Source organism: Nannospalax galili, unplaced genomic scaffold (genome assembly GCF_000622305.1).
Source record: "Nannospalax galili isolate Female #2095 unplaced genomic scaffold, S.galili_v1.0 scaffold1699, whole genome shotgun sequence".
Taxonomy (NCBI): Eukaryota; Metazoa; Chordata; class Mammalia; order Rodentia; family Spalacidae; genus Nannospalax; species Nannospalax galili.
In genome coordinates, this window is record NW_008343576.1 from 44,420 (window position 1) to 64,133 (window position 19,714).

The following is a 19,714-nucleotide window of genomic DNA, read 5'->3' on the forward strand; positions in this document are numbered from 1 at the left end:
GGGCTTTAAGTCATTGATAACTACTCTGGTTTGCCACAGAATGTCTTCAATCTTTATCACTATCTGCCATTTTCAAAGACCTAGACTACAATGTAACAGGATAGTGTAATGTTAAAGTCACAAATCTTGTAAGATTAATTTTAACTTTTCTCTAATATTTACTGTTTTTATCACATCATGTAATACTGAAAACATCTAACCATTCTGCATATTCAGCATGAAATTAATGTACTTGATAGATTAGTCTCCTCCCTGAGCCACTGGAAATGATTGGTTTCTAATAATCAGAATTCTCCCTTTCCTTAACTGTAGTAGAAATTTGCCAAACAATACATCACACTAAAATGCATTCCTACAGGCAGGGCATGGTGGTGCATGCCTTTATTCCCAGCACTCAGGATGCAGAGGCAGGTGGCCTTCCATGAGATCAAGGCCTGGCTGTTTTACATAGCTAGTTCCAGGCCAGTTGGGCTTCAGGGAGACCCTGTCTCAAAAAGACCGCCCCCCCCCCCAAAAATTCAAAAAATACATTCTTACTCCTCAAAAAGAAAATACAACTGTGAGGAATGTTCCTTTGTTCATGAATTATTCATGGAACAATTGGCACTAATGAAGCATTGCTAATGGACAATATATATTCCTTCAACTCTGGGTCAATATTTGCTGTAAACTATCATAATAATCTTTATAAACCAGAAAATACAAATTTAGCTTAGGGTCAAACTAGCTTACAGAGTCCATCCCTCAAAAAGCTCCAATTTTAGGGAAAGAAATGTTTCTTAACAAAAGTCAAGTCTACCAAAATATCATATACCATTACATGGAATTATAGAAATAATTGATCTTCATTTTTATGTGCTACTCTAGCATATTACCAAGACTGTACAGAGTCCTGGACTTTTTAGTACAGATTTTCCATGGTTAAAAAGATTTGATATTTGGATATTGTTCCCTTTTGTCATGTAAACTGAGAAACTTCTACTTCATACACTTTAGGATTTTTCAAGTCGCATATATTCATGAACATTTTCACATATTTATTTCTTATTTACAGAATGCGTAGCAACTCCTTGATGCTTATGTGTTTTATTCACCCTGTGTGTTCTTTGATAGTAAATAAAGAGATATTGATCATGGAATTTTAGGATGCTCCTGTTCACTCTGAAGTTTCTGATGCTTCCTAAGACAGAATTCATTTCTAAATGGTGGCTAACTTTTTTTAAGCAACAGGGTTTCTCTAAAATGAGGATTCTATGATATTCCACAAGATTGGATGGAAAAGTAAAGACGTTTTCACATTTTTGTTTCTAGTTTATCCCAACTGTGAACTGTTTTTAATTAAATTAAAATAAATTTTTATTACAGATTTCAAAATTTTGTATTTAATTCTGTTTTTCTTCAGTATACTATGGAGTTTTGTAATATATAAATATAAACCACTGCCATCATTTCTTATACTTTTAAACATATCCCTTTAGTACAGATTGTTTGATTTCTAAGGATTGAGAACAGAGTAAAGGGTTTACCACATTCTCTATATATTAGTTGCCTTTGCATTAGGAATATTTGATAACTGCTACCATTTCACATATGATTAAAGAAATTTCCAAATCATACATATGTGCATAATATATATATATGCCTCCTTTTATTATAAATTCATTAATGTCTGTAAGAGTTGCTAGATGAATAAAGGACTTCTCACACCCTTTTCACTTGTAGTGTTTCTCTCCAGTATGAATTCTCTGATGTTCCCCATGTGCTGAGCTTGCAGTAAAAGAAATGTCACATTCTTGATGTCAGTAAGGTTTCTGTCATGGTATGAATTCTATAATGTTTCTTAAGTGTTGAGCCCTCAGTAAAGGACCTGCCACATTCATCACATTTCTAGGGATTTTATCCCATATGCATTAGCTGATATAATCTAAATGTTGACATGTGAGTAAAGAACTTGTCACATTTTTCATGTTGTAGGGTTTCTCTCCAGTATGTATTCGTTGATGTACTCTAAGACTGGATTTTTGATTAAAGGACTCGTCACATACTGCATACTGTAGGGTTTTTCTCCAGTATGAATTCTGTAATGTTTCCTAAGTGTTGAGATGTCAGTAAGGACTTGTCACATTCTTCACATTTGTAGGGGGTCTCGCCAGTATGAATTTGATGATGTGATTTTAATTTTGACATAGAAGTATAGTCCCTGTCACATTCTTCATGTTTGTAGGGGTTCTCTCAAGTATGTATTCGCTGATGTAATCTAAGTCTTGATAGTCTCTTAAATGACGTCATATCCTTCACATTTGTAGGGTTTCTCACCAATATGATTTCCCTGATGTAATCTTAATATTGATATTTGCCTAACAGCATCGTCACACTTTTCACAACTGTAGGGTTTCTCTCCAGTATGTATTCACTGATGTAATTGAAAACTTGACAACCATGTAAAAGACTTGTCACATTTTTCACATTTGTAGAGTTTATCTACAGTATGTTTTCACTGATATACTCTAAGTCTTGACATTTCCTTAAAGGATTTTTCACATTTTTCACAGTTGTAGGGCATCTCTCCAGTATGAATTGTCTCATGTAGTCTAAGATATGCAATTCGACTAAAGGACTTGTCACATTCTTCACATTTGTAGGGTTTCTCTCTAGTAGGATTCTTTCATGTACTCTAAGATCTGCCATTTGACTAAAGGACTTGTCACATTCTATACATTTGTAGGGTGTCTCCAGAGTATATGCATTGCCTGATGTCTCCTAAGACTTAACATGTGAATAAAGGATTTATTACATTCTTCACATTTGTAGGGTTTCTTCCCACTATGATTTTCCTCATGTAATCTTAATGTTGATATTTGCCTAAGGGCATTGTCACAGTTTTCGTAACTGTAGGGTTTCTCTCCAGTATTTATTTGTTAATGTACTCTAAGATGGCATATTTAACTAAAGGACTTGTCACATTCTTGACATTTGGACAATTTCTCTCCAGTATGTATTCGCTGAAGTAATTGAAAACTTGACAACTGTGTAAAGGACTTGTCATATTTTCATGTTTGTAGGGTTTCTCTCCAGTATGTTTTTGGTCATGTACTCTACGTCTTGATTGTTCCTTAAAGGATTGTTCACATTCTTCTCATTTATAGGGTTTCTCTCCAGTATGATTTCTTTTATGTACTCTAAGATCTGCCATTTGACTAAAGGACTTGTCACACTCCTCACATTTGTAGGCTGTCTCTCCATCATGCATTGTCCGATGTGCCTTAAGACTTGACATGTGACTAAAGGATTTATCACATTTTTCATTTTTGTAGGGTTCCTCTGCATTATAAATTCTATGTTTCCTATTAATGGAGGTCTCCAGTTTAAAAATAAAAGATCACCTTTCAATATGGAGAATAAGTTTGAGACAATCACACATCTGTACACATATAAAGAACATGCAATTAGCATGAATAAAAATTCTGACATCATTGAGAAACATTCACGTGATCAAAAATAAAAATCTATGGAGCAAAATAAGATGCTGAAATAAAATCTGAAGTGAGAAAATTTATTCAATAAAATAAAGTAGAAAATATGTGTCCAGAGAAATGCGTGGATATACAGTCACAAGAACATCATTTAGCAAGCCAAAATAAATAGTAACAGAATTCTGCTTTCCAAATCATAGGCAACATTAGAAAAATAATAAGCAAAAAATCAATAATCCTTTTAGGGAAAAATAGCAACTGATTACAAAGGCCGATAATTTGCCATAAAAACAGATCACTTATCAATAAATACCAGAGCCAGAACAGCATGAAATAATGTAAAAGTACATGTAAATATGACAAATGAATATATTAACTAAAATTAGATGCAGATTTATCTATCTCAAAATTAATGAAGAAGTGCATATGAAGAATTCCATCAATTCAAGGAAAGAAAGACATCACTTGAGAATTTATGGAAGCAAACAGGATAGACAGAGGACAAAGACACTATCACTCATGGAACAAATGTCAGAATACAAATGTAAAGAAGAACTGATGAACACACAATGTCCCAGAAGAAATCCACCATTAGCAACACAGAAAACAAAATGAGGCCAATATTACCACTAGTAAAGGAGGAAATAACTATCCGTGATTCCAACAACCATAATACAAGCCAAATTATAATGAGTAAAAAAAAATCCTCTCACAGTAATATTATAGTCTCATGTCACCAACTAAAAGACAGAATCTAGAAGAATGTGTTCAAAGTGAGAGTCCAGTATCACTTGGATCCAAGAAATACTTTACTTACAATGACATCCAGAAAGAGTTTTAATTTTGGCAATCAAATCTCCACAAGTGGGGATACTAATTTCCATATACTATGGAAAGACTATGGAAGTCCATATGCAGACTTTAAGCAAATGTAGGTAAGAGGAGACAAAATGAAAAGTAAATATTAGTAAAAAGAATTTTATAGAGAGAGAACAGTTGTAAATATTTGTGCACTTAATTTGAAAATTTTAAGTACAGACTAATATTAAGGTGGATTCTGATATGACAACAGTGAGCAATTTCAGCACACCACCTTAAATTCTACATAAATTTTTCCAAAGATTGGGGAAGAAAAACCCTCAAAATCAGAACTATTTCGTGGATGAACAGGATTTCAATGATATCCACAGATTATTACTGAGAGGATGTAAGAATGAAAAATTCTCAGATTTACATAGAAATTATCCTAGAAACAATCACATTGTGGGTTACAAAGCCAGCATCATCTAAAATAAATAGTTTAAAAATAGATCATATATTTTTAAATAATATTGGAACAAAACTAAGAATATGCAGGTAAAGAAATCAAAGAACCTATAAAAATGCATGTTTATGCAGCAAATTTCATTTGAATGAATTTTAGGTCATCGTTATACCCAACACGGAAATTTATATATTTCTTCCCTGAAGACAAAACATAATGGCTAAAAATCATAACCTCAGACATAGGTGTAAAACAAAATAAGTAGCATAGAAATGGAATTCAAATTTCTCCTTAATGAAAAAGCCAAGCACAGTGCATTAGATGGTGAGAAATAACCAATAGAAAAGAAAGAAAACAAAACACGGAATATAAAACATTTCATTACACCAATCATTATCATCAAACACTGGACAAGATAACCAATAAAGTGATAGAAAAAGTAAATTAATAAAAATCCAGGTGAGAAGGGGCTGCTAAAGGAGACATCAATGAAATACAAAGTGTCACTAAAGAATACCTGATGACACGTTCAAAAAGCAAGAAGAAATGGATGTAGAAGAAATGCATGACTTCCTAAAGACATTTGGCCTGTCAGCATTAAATGAAAAAGAAAGAAACTGAAGCAGCATCCCAATGTCTCCAAGGAATGACAGGCCAAGTCTAGATGGGCTCACAACGGATATCTCACAAAGATTTTCTTTAGTCACTTAACTCTGTATTTAGACAACAAACAAATAAAATATACAGCCACAGACAAAGTCAGCTGTTACCCATAGGTAAATATTTAGGATGAAATTGTGACCATTTAAAGAGAGGAGGTCTCTTAAGGGTATGTGATGTACATTTTTTGTTTCTTCCCACACTTTTTACTATTCTATGGGAATTTCAAATAATGCATTTTGATCATATTTACCCGTGCCTCCCTCTAGTGGAAGCAAATTCATCCCCTTTCCCTACCCACCCAATATTTTGTCCTTTGTTTCTTTTTGTTTATTTTTCAATCAACAGATAAAATTGTCACCAAACAGACACACTTAAACATCCACCCAGAGACACTGATAGAACTAGGGATACACCCATGAAAAACACTGACCCTTGATTGCCAGTACCTCCTGGCCAAGGGGTGGAATTTGTGCCCACCTGCCACTTTCCATTTTTGGGTTTTGTCTAGTGTGAGCTTCTGTAGGACTTACATGTGATGTTACAACCACTGTGATTTCATATGTGCAGCTGCCCTGGTATTCTCAGAAAACATTTTCCTTGTAGGCAAATAGCCTCTGAATGCAAGTCTTTCTATTTATGCAACAATCCATGGCCTTGGGGGAAGTTGTGATATAGATGTCCAGTTTGGGCTGAGTATTCCACAGACTCTTATTATTAGCTTGTGGTCAAGTTGTGTGTCTTTGTTAAGCATCATCTACAACAAAAGTAATCTCTGATGAGGCTTGAGAGATTAACTAATCTGTTGATATAAATGGGAAGTCACAAGGATTAAGTTTAATAGGACATCTACTTATCAAAATAATAGTAGGTTGATTCAGGCCTATGAACTAGGTAGCCACAGGTCCCTGGTCCAAACAATGGTGCCAGATAGGAGTTTTCTCTAGTGAAGCAGGCCTTAAAACCAATGAGGAAATGGTTGCTTACTTCCATAACATTCATGCTACAATCTTCCTGGACTGGTCACCACTCTGTCTTACAGGAACCAAAAAATTGATGATTATTTTTCTCCTCAAGTGCCATGCATAGCATCTTGCAGCACTATGTAATACAGCCTGTAGGGAAGAGGCTGCTAGGAAAGATCAGGGTTATTTCTCAATTTTCTCTGAGTCAAGTTTGTATTTTCTTCAGCAATAGGGTCTTACCAAAAAGATCTGGAGGGTAACCAGGAGCATTGGCAATAGCTTACAATGTTTGCTAGTCTAAGGAAGCTGGCCAACAACTCCAAAAGAGGCCACCATTCCTGTAACTTGGCTTTCTGTTTGTTAATCATGGTGTCAAGTGGGGGTATTTTCTCCCTGTTGTAGGGTAACTCCATTCAAACCCTTTTATATATGTGCCTGTATATATTTTAAGATATAAGATATATGTTTTACGCAGTAGGTTTCCATATGACTTCTACAAAAGCTCTTTGTTAGTTCTCCTTGCCCACATTCCCTCTATGCACTGCCCTGTCATGTCCCACCCTGTTCAGACCTTCCAATTCTATTGTTTCTATTTGAACCTTTATACCTCTGTGTTGCACTTTTCCTCTTTTGAAAGCCGCTGTCCCTGCTGGCCCCTTACTAATTTATAGACTTCTATGTATGCAAGTGAAACATACAATTTGAATATTCAATAGAAATATGCAAAAATAAAGAAAACATGAGATTTTGTTCTTGGTCCGCAGTATCTCAGTGTGAATGTGTACCAGTTACTTTCCCACTCCTGTGGTAACATACATCAACCAAAACCAAAGTTCCATCTTTCACACTGCTCCAGAAAATATGGTCAGGATCTTCACAGCAACACCTAATGCTGTGGTTCCAAATCTGTCTTAGTTACTTTTCTTTTACTGTGATAAACCACCATGACCAATTCAAGGATGAAAACATTTTTTGTTTTGTAGTTCCAAAGACAAAGTTAAAGATGGCAAAGAAAGGAAAATAATCAGACAGGTATGGTGCCAAAAGCCAAAAGTGGAAAGATCACATCTTCTATCACATGCAGAGAGAGAAAAGTTCATGTGGGAGCAAGAGTATAGACTCTCAAATTATACCCTCAGTGACAAAGAGCACCACCAATGGGGGACTGAGTTTTCAAATACACGAGCCTAAGGGGAAACTTCCTCATTCAAACCATCACATTCCCTGCTTGGCACCCACAGGATTGTGACCACATCATGATGCTAAGTGTGTTTAGTCCAACTTAAACAGACTCCAAAATCATTAACAATCTCAACACTGTTCAATTTTCCAAAAAGTTCTATGGGACTCAGGCAATCTCTTTACTGTTATTCCCTATAAAATAAAAAAAGGCAAATTATATACTTCAAACATACAATGGCACATAATATCAGTTACCATTCCAAAAGGGAAGAATCCAGGTATAGTGAGGAAAAATTAAAACAAATTGAGACCAAAATAGTAGGGAAAACACTCCCCCCCCAAAAAAAATATATATTACCATAATGGATGTCTAGGACTTAGGTTTCAAAGGGAGGCTGACTCCATTCCCATATTGTGAGTCTCCTTGGCAGATGCATCATGGCTCTAGTATCACTGCCATCATGGGGTCCACATACCCAAGACATAACTTTCACAGGTTCACATAATGGTCTTTCAGGGCCTCTAGTTCTGACTGGTCCTACTTCATACAGGGACTCTCCTGCTACAGCAGCTCTGACTGCAATTGAAAAATCATGAACACCTCACTCTTGTATCTTTTATGACTTCAAAACCAGCATATGGAGCATTGTTTGTTTTTATCTTCATCATTCCCATTGCCTTAAGATGAAATCTCAGTGTAGTTTTATTTTCCATTTCCCTGAAAGCTTAGGAGTCTGCATATTTTAAAGCATTTCTTACAGCAGTATTGTCTTTGCATTATTTGCATCCTCTCAAGTCCACCAGCAACTCTTCCCATGCCCCCCCATTCCCTTCTCAATTTCTTGTCCTCTTCTTTAAATACTATTGTTACAGATATAAATATATATAGCACTAAGTCCATGTATAGGTGTTCATGTGTACCTGCATTCAGGACTGCCCACTTGGTATTAAGTAACCTCTCAGGGAGCTAGTCCCTAGAGTAAGCTGATTCCTTCTCCCTCAGCATCCATTAATTTCCTGCAGCTTTTTGTCATTTCACAGACATTTTATTTCATCTTTGAAGAGTTGTCTCTTTAGTTCCACAACCCATTTTTTTTACTGGTTTCTTCAGATTCTTAATATTTTTTGAGTTCCTTGAATATTCCAGATACTAACCTTCTGTCAGATAGACATGTGGTAAAGATTATTTTACCATTCTCTAGGCTACCCCTATACTAAATAGATAGTGTTCTTTGCTGGACTAAAGCTTTCTACATTCATGAGGTCCAAATGATCACCTGTTCTTATATACAACTTAACATACACACCAAGAAAGAAATCAAAGAGACAATATACACTTGCATTAAAAAATATATGTCGTGGAAGAAATTCAAATGGAGGAAGTGAAAGAAAATCTTGGGTGAGAAATTTTTAAGGCATGGAAGAAAATATTTCAAATGGGTACCAAAAGATTGAAAGGCCTCTCATGCTCATGAATTTGTAGGATTAATATTTTGGAGATGGGCATCCTCTGTAAAGCAATCTACAAATTCAATGAAACACCTATCAAATTCCCACTACAATTATAGACCAAAATTTAAAGTTCATAATGAACCACAAAGGACCCAAGATTACCAGAATAATCAGGAACATAGAAAACACTCCTTGGACCACTTCCATCTTGGAGGAGACAGCGTTTTGTCCTTACAGGAATAGACACATTCTGGTTATGGATTTGCCTTTCCTGCACGTAATGCTTCTGCCAAAACTACTATCCAGGGACTTACAGAATGCCTTCTCCACCATCATGGTATTCCGTACAGCATTGCTTCTGACCAAGGAACTCACTTCACAGCCAAAGAAGTGAGACAGTGGGCCCACGGTCATGGAATCCAGTGGTCTTACCATGTTCCCCACAATCCTGAAGCAGCTGACTTGATAGAACGATGGAATGGTCTCTTAAAGACACAGTTACAGGGCCAATTAGGTGGCAATAGCCTGGAGGGCTGGGGCAGGGTCCTCCAGAAGGCTATGTGTGCTTTGAATCAGCATCCAATATATGGTACAGTTTCTCCTATAGCCAGGATTCATGGGTCCAGGAATCAAGAGGTGGAAGTGGGAATGATTCCACTCACTATCACCCCTGGTGACCGACTAGGAAAATTTTTGCTTCCTGTACCCTCGACTTTGCACTCTACTGGCTTGGATGTTTTGGTTCCAGAGGAGGGAATGCTTCTTCCAGGAGAGACAACAAACATTCCATTGAACTGGAAGCTAACCCCCAGATACTTTGGGCTTCTGATGCCCTTAAGTCAGCAGGCTAAGAAAGGAATAACAGTATTAGGAGGGGTGATTGACCCAGACTACCAGGGGGAAATTGGACTGGTTTTTCACAATGGAGGTAATGACTATTATATTTGGAAGGCAGGAGATTCCTTAGGGTGACTTTTGGTGTTACCATATCCTGTGAAGGTGGAAGACACACCCTAAATGTGGGTGTTACCTTCTGATGGCAGCCCGTATAAAAGACCAAGGCAGAGGAGAATGCCAGGCTTCTTGCTGCTTGCCTTCTCTCTCAATGCAAGTTCTTCTTGCTGCTGTAGACTGAAGACTAACTGATCTTTTGGAATTCATCAGACCTTCAGCACCAGATTGGGACTACTGAGACATCCAGCCTTGTGGACTGAGCGACCACAGATTCTCAGCCTCTCCAGTGTGGTGCAGCCATTGTTGGACTACTCGGACTCTATCCTGTGAGCTAAGCTGATAAATCTCTATACATATATATTCATTCTACCGGTTCTGTTTCTTTGGAGAACCCTGACTAATACACTTGTTTGTAATTTATTTGAGCTCACATCATGTATAACCATGTAGTTAGAGAAATCATGTTCACAAAGGCTAAGCAGACTTTGTTTTCTTTCATCTGTCCCCTAAAGTCTGACAGGAGTTGAATACCTTGATCATCATCTGAGACTATCAGTCCCTCCCAGTTCCAGCTGGAATGAACCATAGCAGAGGGCACAGATGTGTCTTTGTGTCCATTTATATGATTTGTGACATTTATTGACTTATGTGTATTGAACCATCACTGCATCTCTGGAATAAAGCCAACTTGATCATGGTGGATGATCTTTTTGATTTGTGTCTGTATGCAGTTTGCAAGTATTTTGTTGAGAAATTTTGCATCTATGTTCATTAAGGATATGGGTATATAGTTGCTCTTTTGGTTGTATCTGTATCTGGTTTTGGTATTAGAGTGATGCTGGCTTCATAAAAGGAATTTTGGAGTTCTCCCTCTGCTTTGATCTTTTTGAATAAATTAAGTAGTAATGCATATAAATCTTCTTTAAATGTCTAGTAGAATTCTGCTGTAAATTCATCTAGTCCTGGGCTTTTTTCAGTCAGGGTTTTTTTTTTTTTTTTTTTTTTTTTTTTTTTTACTGTTTCAATTTCCTTATGTGCTATGGGTCTGTTTAAGTTGTTAATATCTTCCTAGTTTAGTTTTGGTAGTTCCTGTGCTTTTAGATACCTGTTTATTTCTTTTAGGTTTTCAAATTTAGTAGTGTATAGGTATTTAAAGTGTTCCCTTTTAATGTTCTGGATTGTTTTGGTGTCTGTTGTGATGTTTCCCCTTTCATCTCTGATTTTGTTGATTTAGACATGCTCTTTCCTTCTTTTGGTTAACTGGGCTAATGATCTGCTGATCTTGTTTATCTTTTCAAAGAAACAGCTTTTGGATTTGTTGATTCTTTGTATTGTTTACTTTGTTTCTATTTCATTAATTTCTGCTCTGATTTTTGTTATTTCTTGTCTGCTGGGTTTGGGTTTCATTTCTTGTTGCTTTTCAAGTGTACTGAGTTGCAATGTTAAGCCATTTATTCCTGTTATTTATGATTTTTTAATGTGGGCACTGAGAGCTCTAAACTTCCCTCTAAGGACTACTTTCAATGTGTCTCAGAGGTACTGTTGTGTTTTATTGTCCTTTTCATTTAGTTCCAGTAATACTTTTATTTCTTTCTTAATTTCTCCTTTAACCCATTCATCATTCAGGAGTGTGTTGTTTCAGCTCTTTGTGTTCATGTAGTTACTAGGATTTCTTCCAGTGTTGATTTTAAGCTTTATTGCATTGTGGTCTGATAGAATGTATGGAATTATTTCAATCTTTTTGTATTCGTTGAGGTTTGTTTTGTGCCACAGTATATGGTAGATTTTGGAGAAAGTTCCATGGGATGCTGAATAGAACGTATATTCTTTGATGCTTGGGTGGACTATTCGGTAGATATCTGTTAGGCCCATTTAATGTACGGTATTGTTTAATTCAGATGTCTCTCTGTTAATTCTCTGTCCTGTTAACCTATCTAGGGGAGACAGTGGCCCATTGAAGTCCCCTCCTATTAATGAGTTGAAATTAATCTGGGCCTTAAAGTCCTGTAGTACTGTTTTTATGAAGTTGGGTACACTAGAGTTTGGTGAGTATTGGAATTGCAACTCGGGCTTTTTTCTTAGTACCATCCGAATGCTTGGAATATTTTTCCATCTTTTCACCTTAAGGTAGTACCTGTCAGTGAAAGTGAGATGGGTTTCTTGCAAACAACAAAAAGATAGGTTTTGTTTCTTAATCCACTCAACTAGTCTGTGTCTTTTGAATGGAGAGTTCAGACCATTGATATTTAAAGTTATTAATGAAAGATATGTATTGATTCCTATAGTCTTAATTTCTGTTTGCTTTCTTGATATAGCTGTGCATTTCCACAGTTATAACTTCATTAAGTTTCTTTCTGTTACCCCTTGGGTACATTGTTACTGTCTTAAGTTATTTGTATTGCTTCAAGAACTCTCTGAAAGGCTGGTTTTGTGGACATGAATTCATTCAGGCTATTTTTGTCATGGAAGATCTTTCTTTCCCCTTCAACTATAAGACATTTTGGCTGGGTAAAGTAACCTGGGTTAGCATCTGTGATCATTTAGAAATATGAATACTTTGGTCCAGGCTGTTTTGGTTTTCATAGTTTGCGCTGAAAAGTCAGCTGTACGTCTGATGGGTTTTCTTTTAAATGTGAGTTGTTTTTTTTGTTTTTTTTTTCCTTTACAGCTCTCTTTGTTCTGTATGTTTAGTGTTTTTACTATGGTGTGCAATGAAGAATTTCTTTTCTGGTCCTGTCTATTTGGTGTTCTATGTGCTTTTTGTATTTGTATGGGTATGCCTTTTTTTAATTTTGGGAAATTTCCTTTTACAATCCTGTTGAAGATCTGGTCTATACCATTATCCTGAGATTCTTCTCCTTCCTCTATGCCTATGATGTGTAAGTGTGCTGGATAGCTTTAGTGTCACCTTGACAAACTTGGATTGAGGAAGCCTCAGTTAGGGAATTGCATCCATTGGACTGGCCTGTGGATTGGTGGGCCATGTGGGAGGGCCCAGGCCACTGTAGGTGGTGTCACCCCTGGGAAGGTAGGCCTGTGTTGCACAAGAAAGCAGAGTGAGCAGGGCCCAGGGGAGCAAGCCAATAAGCATCAGTCCTCCATGGCCTGTGCTCTAGCCCCTGCCTCCAGGTTCCTGCCCTGAGTTCCTACCTTGGGCTCCCTGATGAACTGTGACCTGGGAGATGTAAGACAAATAAATCCTTTACTCCCCAAGTTGGTACTGGTCAGAGTATTTTGTCACAGCAATTGAGAAACAAACTAGAACAGAAATTGATACCAGAGAGTGGGGACTTGCTGTGACAGACCTGATGGAGGACTGTGAAAGTGTTTGGAACTTTGGGCTGGAAAAGTCATTGAGTGATCACAGTTTGTTGCTATGGAGCTTGGAACAGTTATGCTGAAAGAGTTGTGGACAATGGAGGTCTGGCTTGTGAAGCTTCAAAGGAAACTGGAGACTATCAGGGTTGTTTTGTGTGATATTTTGAATTGAGAATCTGTGGGGTTTGGTTGACTGGGGCTGAAGAATCAACTATGATTAAAAAGAAACCAGAACCTGAAGTAAAACCTTTGCTTTACTAGTACAATCTATGCTGATTAGCCTGGGCTGAAAAATCAGCTGTAAGTAACGAGACCAGCGTCACTGTGGTGAAATTTTCTGGGAGGTATTTCCTCAGCATCCACACACAGAAGCTATGGTCAAGAGGGGGCCCAAGCCTCCATCTTAGCTGAAAGTAGGACTTGGTAATGTGTAAGAGTCTCCTGTAAGGTTCTGGTATTGAAAGCATGAAGAGGGCACAGACAGTAGCTGAGTCTTGGCACTCTGAGAGGCCACGAAAGGCCATAGGTGAAAGTGCAGCTTCAGTTGCAGTGAAGACCCCAGGTTGAAGGGGTAATAGAATCTGAGAGTTGCACCCAAAGAGGCAAGAAGAGGTCACTGGTGAGAGTGTGGCCTCACTTTCAGTGGAGATGCCAGCTTTTTGGATATGCCAGGACCATGGGACAACCACCAAGGCAGCAGTAGGTGTGGAATGGAGCTGGCTTTGATCTGCCAGATGAGCTGTGTTTGCAGAGTCAGAGAAGTGGAGGTGCCCAAACTCTTTGGAGCCCAGAAGATCATGAGTGAATCCCAGATGTCCAGCCTTGAGCTACTTTGCTGAACTTTGGTTTTGCCTAGGTGTACCCGATTCTTCCATTTGAAATAAGACAGTACTTGTTTTGTATTTTACAAAAGCCCACAGTTAAAATATTTTTTAAAAGAGACTATGGGCTTTTAGGTGTCTTTTTTTTTAAGGACTGTGGTGCTTTTAAGGTTTCACTGTCTTATGTTGTGATATTAATGCTAACATCATATCTTGAGGACAAGAATTAGAAAGGTTATGGCTTAGTGATATGTTTGTGTATCAAGTTCCCAAGGAGTTAATTGTGCTGGATAGCTTTAGTGTCAACTTGACACACCTGGGTGGAGGGAGCCTCAGTTGGTGAATTGCCTCCATTGGACTGGCCTGTGGCCATGTCTGTGGGGGCATCTGGATTGTTGAGTGATGTGGGAGGGCCCAGTACACTATGGGTGGTGCCACCTCTGGAAATGTGGGCCTATGTTTCACAAGAAAGCAGGCTAAGCAGGGGCCAGGGAGCATGTCAGTAAGCTGCATTCCTCCATGGCCTGTGATCCAGTCCCTGCCTCCAGGTTCCTGCCCTGCATTCCTACCTTGGGCTCCCTGATGAACTGTGACCTGGGAGATGTAAGACAAATAAACCCTTTCCTCCCCAAGTTGGTGCTGGTCAGAGTATTTTGTCACAGCAATTGAGAAACAAACTAGAACAGTAAGTTTGGTATTTTTATTGTGTCCCACAATTCCTTCATGTTCCATTCTTGTGTTTTCTTAAATTTTCATAATCTTTGCTTGAGTGGTCTAATTAGTCCACTTTATCTTTCAGTCTTGATATTCTCTTTTTCATTTCATTCATCCTATTGGTGAGGCTTTCTCCTGTCGTTTCTAATTGGCTTATTGAGTATTTCACTTTCTTCTTCATTTCAGCCTGAGTATTCTTCAATGTTTCTTTTTCTGAATTCATTCAGAAGGTTATCCATGTCTTTGTGTGTTCTTTAAAGTCACTGAATTCTTTTATCATGTTTATGATTGTTCTTTTGAATTCCATGTCCTGTGTTATCTCTAGGGGGGTTTTATTGTACTCCTTTACTAGATCTTTGTTACTTGGTGGGGATATACCATTTGGGTTTTTCATGTTATTTTTTCACTGTGACTTTGACATGTGAATTTCTTTTGTAGTTTCTGATTCTTGTGTGAGACTCAAGCCTTCCTTTGTTGGGTTCAGGTCTGCTTCTTTTTGGAAACTTTATGTGCCTTTGTGGTTTACTTGTTGGGCATGAAAAGCTGATTGGTATAGGCTTCAGGTTCTCCCTTTTGATTTTATATTGGAGGGGCCAGATGGCTTTCATCCTGCTGCTCAGGAGTTTCCACAGAGGCCCAAGTCAGATGAGAATCAGATGCTCCCAAGCTTTCTCCTAAGGTCTAGATCCGAGTTTCCACAGAGGCCCAAGTCAGATGAGAATCAGATGCTCCCAAGCTTTCTCCTAAGGTCTAGATCCGAGTTTCCACAGAGGCCCAAGTCAGATGAGAATCAGATGCTCCCAAGCTTTCTCCTAAGGTCTAGATCCGAGTTTCCACAGAGGCCCAAGTCAGATGAGAATCAGATGCTCCCAAGCTTTCTCCTAAGGTCTAGATCCGAGTTTCCACAGAGGCCCAAGTCAGATGAGAATCAGATGCTCCCAAGCTTTCTCCTAAGGTCTAGATCCCTCCAGGCGAGATGCTGGCCTCAGGAAATTGGGGGCTGGGCTGGCCTGGGATGAGAGCCTGTCTCAGGCATGCAAAGGTGAGGTGGGGAGGGAACAGCCTCCCCCAGGGCTCCCGGGAACTAGACCAAGGAATTGGGTTGGTCTGGTCTGGGTACAAAGGATCAGGAAGCAGTGGGGATTCTGAGCCAAGAGGGCAGTCTAGAGGTCTAGGGTGCCAAGAAAAGAAATGGGCCACACTAGGAGGAAAGACAGGGTTGGGGAGCTTGGAGGGTAAATGAGACTGGGGAAGTCAAGGCACAGTGGCCACAGCTGAACTTACCCAGGAATGAAGCTGCCCCAGGAAGCTGGGGACTGGGCCACCCAGGAATGCAAAGGGTGGTTGGGGAGGGAACAGGCCCTGAGGGCTCCCAGGGACTAGATGGGGGAATTGGGTTGGTTTCAGCACAAAGGATCAAGAAGCACTGGGGAGTTTGGGCCATGAAGGTGTCCGGAGGTCTGGAGTGCCAAGAGAAGAAATGGGCCACTGCCTACACTAGGAGGAGAGTGCACCCTAGTTTGTAACTTAACATTCTATGACTATCAGATGAAAACATTTTGGAGTGCATTATTTAGCATCCACCAGTTTCCAACAACCAAAAGGCTGATTGCCATCAGAAAGCATCTGGAGTCTATTGTTGCAATTTCTCTTTTCCTTTATGGGCCTACTTCATGCTTCCATCAACTTATTTGAAAAGTGTCTTGATTTATGTTTTTATTTGTTCTGTTACAATAAAAACATCATGAACTGCTACTACGTTGGAATATGGAATTTGAGGTATCCTGAATCTGTGTTCCCAGGCCGCAGCCAGTCATATTTAGCTCCAGAATAAAATATCTCTCCCCGTGTTTAAGTAGGAGTTATGGTTTTGTGTTCATCCTTTGGTCCTAAGGACATATTTTTAGGAAATCACACAAATGTGGCCTCTTCTCTAAATTGCTTTTGTACACAGTTACATAATGTGCACCTTCACTGTTTATTCTTAATTCCAGGACATCTGATAGCAGCCATCTTAACTAAGTCATTCTCTGTGTCCACAGTACCATGCTGTCTAAAGCTTCATCTGCCAACATGGCCTTGATTCCCTTCATCTCATCCCTTTTAGACATCGAGTTTGGAATGTCTGCTTCTCATTATTTACTTTTTGTAAGGCATCTGGTGTTTTTGTTGTTTCTTTGTTTCTATGTGGGATATAAACAACACTTGGTGAGTAACAGCACAGTTCCTCTTGGACAGCTACCAGCAAATCAATGGCCATTTTACTTTGTAACATAACTTTTTTTTTTTTTTTAATCTGAGCTGTCTCTTTCATCAGAAAGGCAACAGTCATATGGGTCTGGTGGAATGCACACAAAGTGTGCTCTACTGGGCATTTATTGATATTCTTCTGCTATAGTGTTTTCCACATACTAAAACACAGCTAGTGGATGAAAACACCATGGAGTGCATGTCTCTCGGTACCATCAGAAGTATATAGCATCCCAGTTGGGTGGTGACTGGGGGACTGTGAAATCTTCCTGGCTAGGTATGGGCATTCTCAGATACAAAGCCCAGTCCAGCCACCTGGCAGGTACAAATGCACTTTCTACCCACAGACCCACAAAACATGGGAGAATACAGTACACAGGAATAGTCCCAGTGTAGGGAGATCCAACCCACAACTGCCATGCAGTGGTATATGTGGTAACATTTGCACCCAGTATAGGGGTGTTTATCCTATTACAAAATCCATCCCATGCTACTTTGTATAATGTAGTGCTATAGTATTTAGTTCCACAAATTTTCCCATCCCATCCCACCCATCCGTTTGAAGCAGTATATCATATCCTTGGCTTGGATGGTGTGTTTGGTGATGGTCCTGGCTCAGGAGGTTCTCAATGAGTTTTCTGGACTCTACCTACTCATGTTGTCCCCAGGCAGCCGACTATGTTTACATAGGAATGGTAACAGGATACACACACCAAGGCAAGCCATGAGCCAAGTCCATGGGGAACTTCATTCACACTCAATAGTGGGGCACTTTTGCAGCATGGGAATATCTATATGCCCAGGAGATAATGCTGTTCTCTGTAGTCATCCTACAAAGAAAGGCAGGGCAGTCATGGAAACCCCTGTGGGCAAGTCCCCGATCTCTGGGAGGATGCAGGACACTTCCCCATGCTTTGTCAGTATGGCGGCTGATAGGGATATTTTTCTTGGCCTATGATAATATACAACTCTCCCAGGATTGAGTGGGAGAGAGTCTATTACTGACTGGTAGGTTCAAACTGGGCCATATTGCTGCACTAAAGCATGTTTTAGAACCATGACAGGATGACCCAGAGCCCTTCAGAGGGTGGAGGTATTTGGCTACTTTATCACCACAAGATGTTGTATCTGTGTTTCCTGTATTGTTACTGTGCACTATGTGTTCAAGGAGTGCAGCAGAGCCTGATATCTAGAAGGCGTGAGATGGAGGGAATGAAATCAAGGAGAGTAATGGTGCATGTTGTGTAACTGGGAACAAAACTGGTTTAAGGAAGAGGTCACCTGTGTGTGATTTCCTACAAGATGTCCCTAGAGCCTGGGGCACTTGTTCTCACCTCTGTGCTAGTGAATACAGATTCCAGCAGCTCCTCCAAACTTCTTTAATATCAGGTTTCCACAACATCTGCCTGCCCTGGTCTGGGAACTCAGGCCCTAGAGCACAGTGTTCTACTAGGCTCAGGTCTGCTCTAAGTGCATAGCAACCTGTAAAATCACTGTAGAGTGTGTCCAGGGCTAGACTCCAGCAACTATGTGAAAGGAGCCTGAGACAGGGTGGAAGGGGCAGAGTCTGAGTGGGTGGGGATACTCCTCTGAATCAGGGGAAGGAAGGTGAATCAAAGGATAGCAGACTGGGGAAAGTGAGTGGCCTTAGAGGAGGAGTGTGACTTTGGAATGGTCAGTAGACTGACAGACATGGAACTGAGGCGAGTTCCAGGGCCAGAGGAGCTGAAGCCTCCTGGGAAGGCAGAATCTTGTTTTGACTCATCAGAACCCCAGACATCCAGTGGAGCTCTTTGTTGCAGAACCAGAGGAGGCTCTACCTCCAAGTCTTCATTGGGGAAGGACAGCCATAGGGACGACATAGAGAGGAATGGTGAGGAGCTGCACGTGGTGTGGGCTTGAAAACTTACAGGATGAGTGGAGAGGGGTTTAAGGGAACCAGAGGTGGGATGAGAAATTCACATGGTCAGAAATGTATGGCCCAGAATCCCAGGAGGGGTAGGACTGGGGATCTCTGGTACTCAGAACCAGAGCAAAAGTGCAGAAACTCAGCAGGAATTTGATATTTTTTGGAGGGGTGGAGGCGTGGGTCTTATAGACACTGGTCCCCCTGTACCCCAGCTAAACTTGTCTGCCTGTAGCCCCAGCTATCCTGGAACTCACTATGCATACCAGGCTGGCCTCTATCTCACAGAGATTCACCTGCCTCTGCTTCCAGAGTGCTGGTTTTAAAAGCATGTGCCACCAAGCCCTGCTTTTGGTTTTTTGTTTTGTTTTGTTTTTTAACATAGTGTCTTCCTGTAGCCCCAAGTGGCCTGGAACTTAATATGTAAACTGGGCTGACCAGGGTATTACAGAAACCCCTTCACTGGGATTAAAGGTATGGGGTCACCATGCCCAGCCCTTTGAGAAATATTTGAGTATGTTGGACCCTGGGTCCTAGTAGATAAATTTTGCATCCTATAAACTTGGACTAATCCTGATTTTTTTCATTTATTTTATGACTGCCAAAATATTCCCATAGAAACATCTGGTAGATTTAAAAAAAATTTTTTGTTTAAATATTGGAGATTCGCATGTAGTCATTAAGAAGTATTTCAAATACAGTGTTCCTCTCCTTGATAGGGTGGAACAAACAAAGCTCTCATGATTTACATTCCT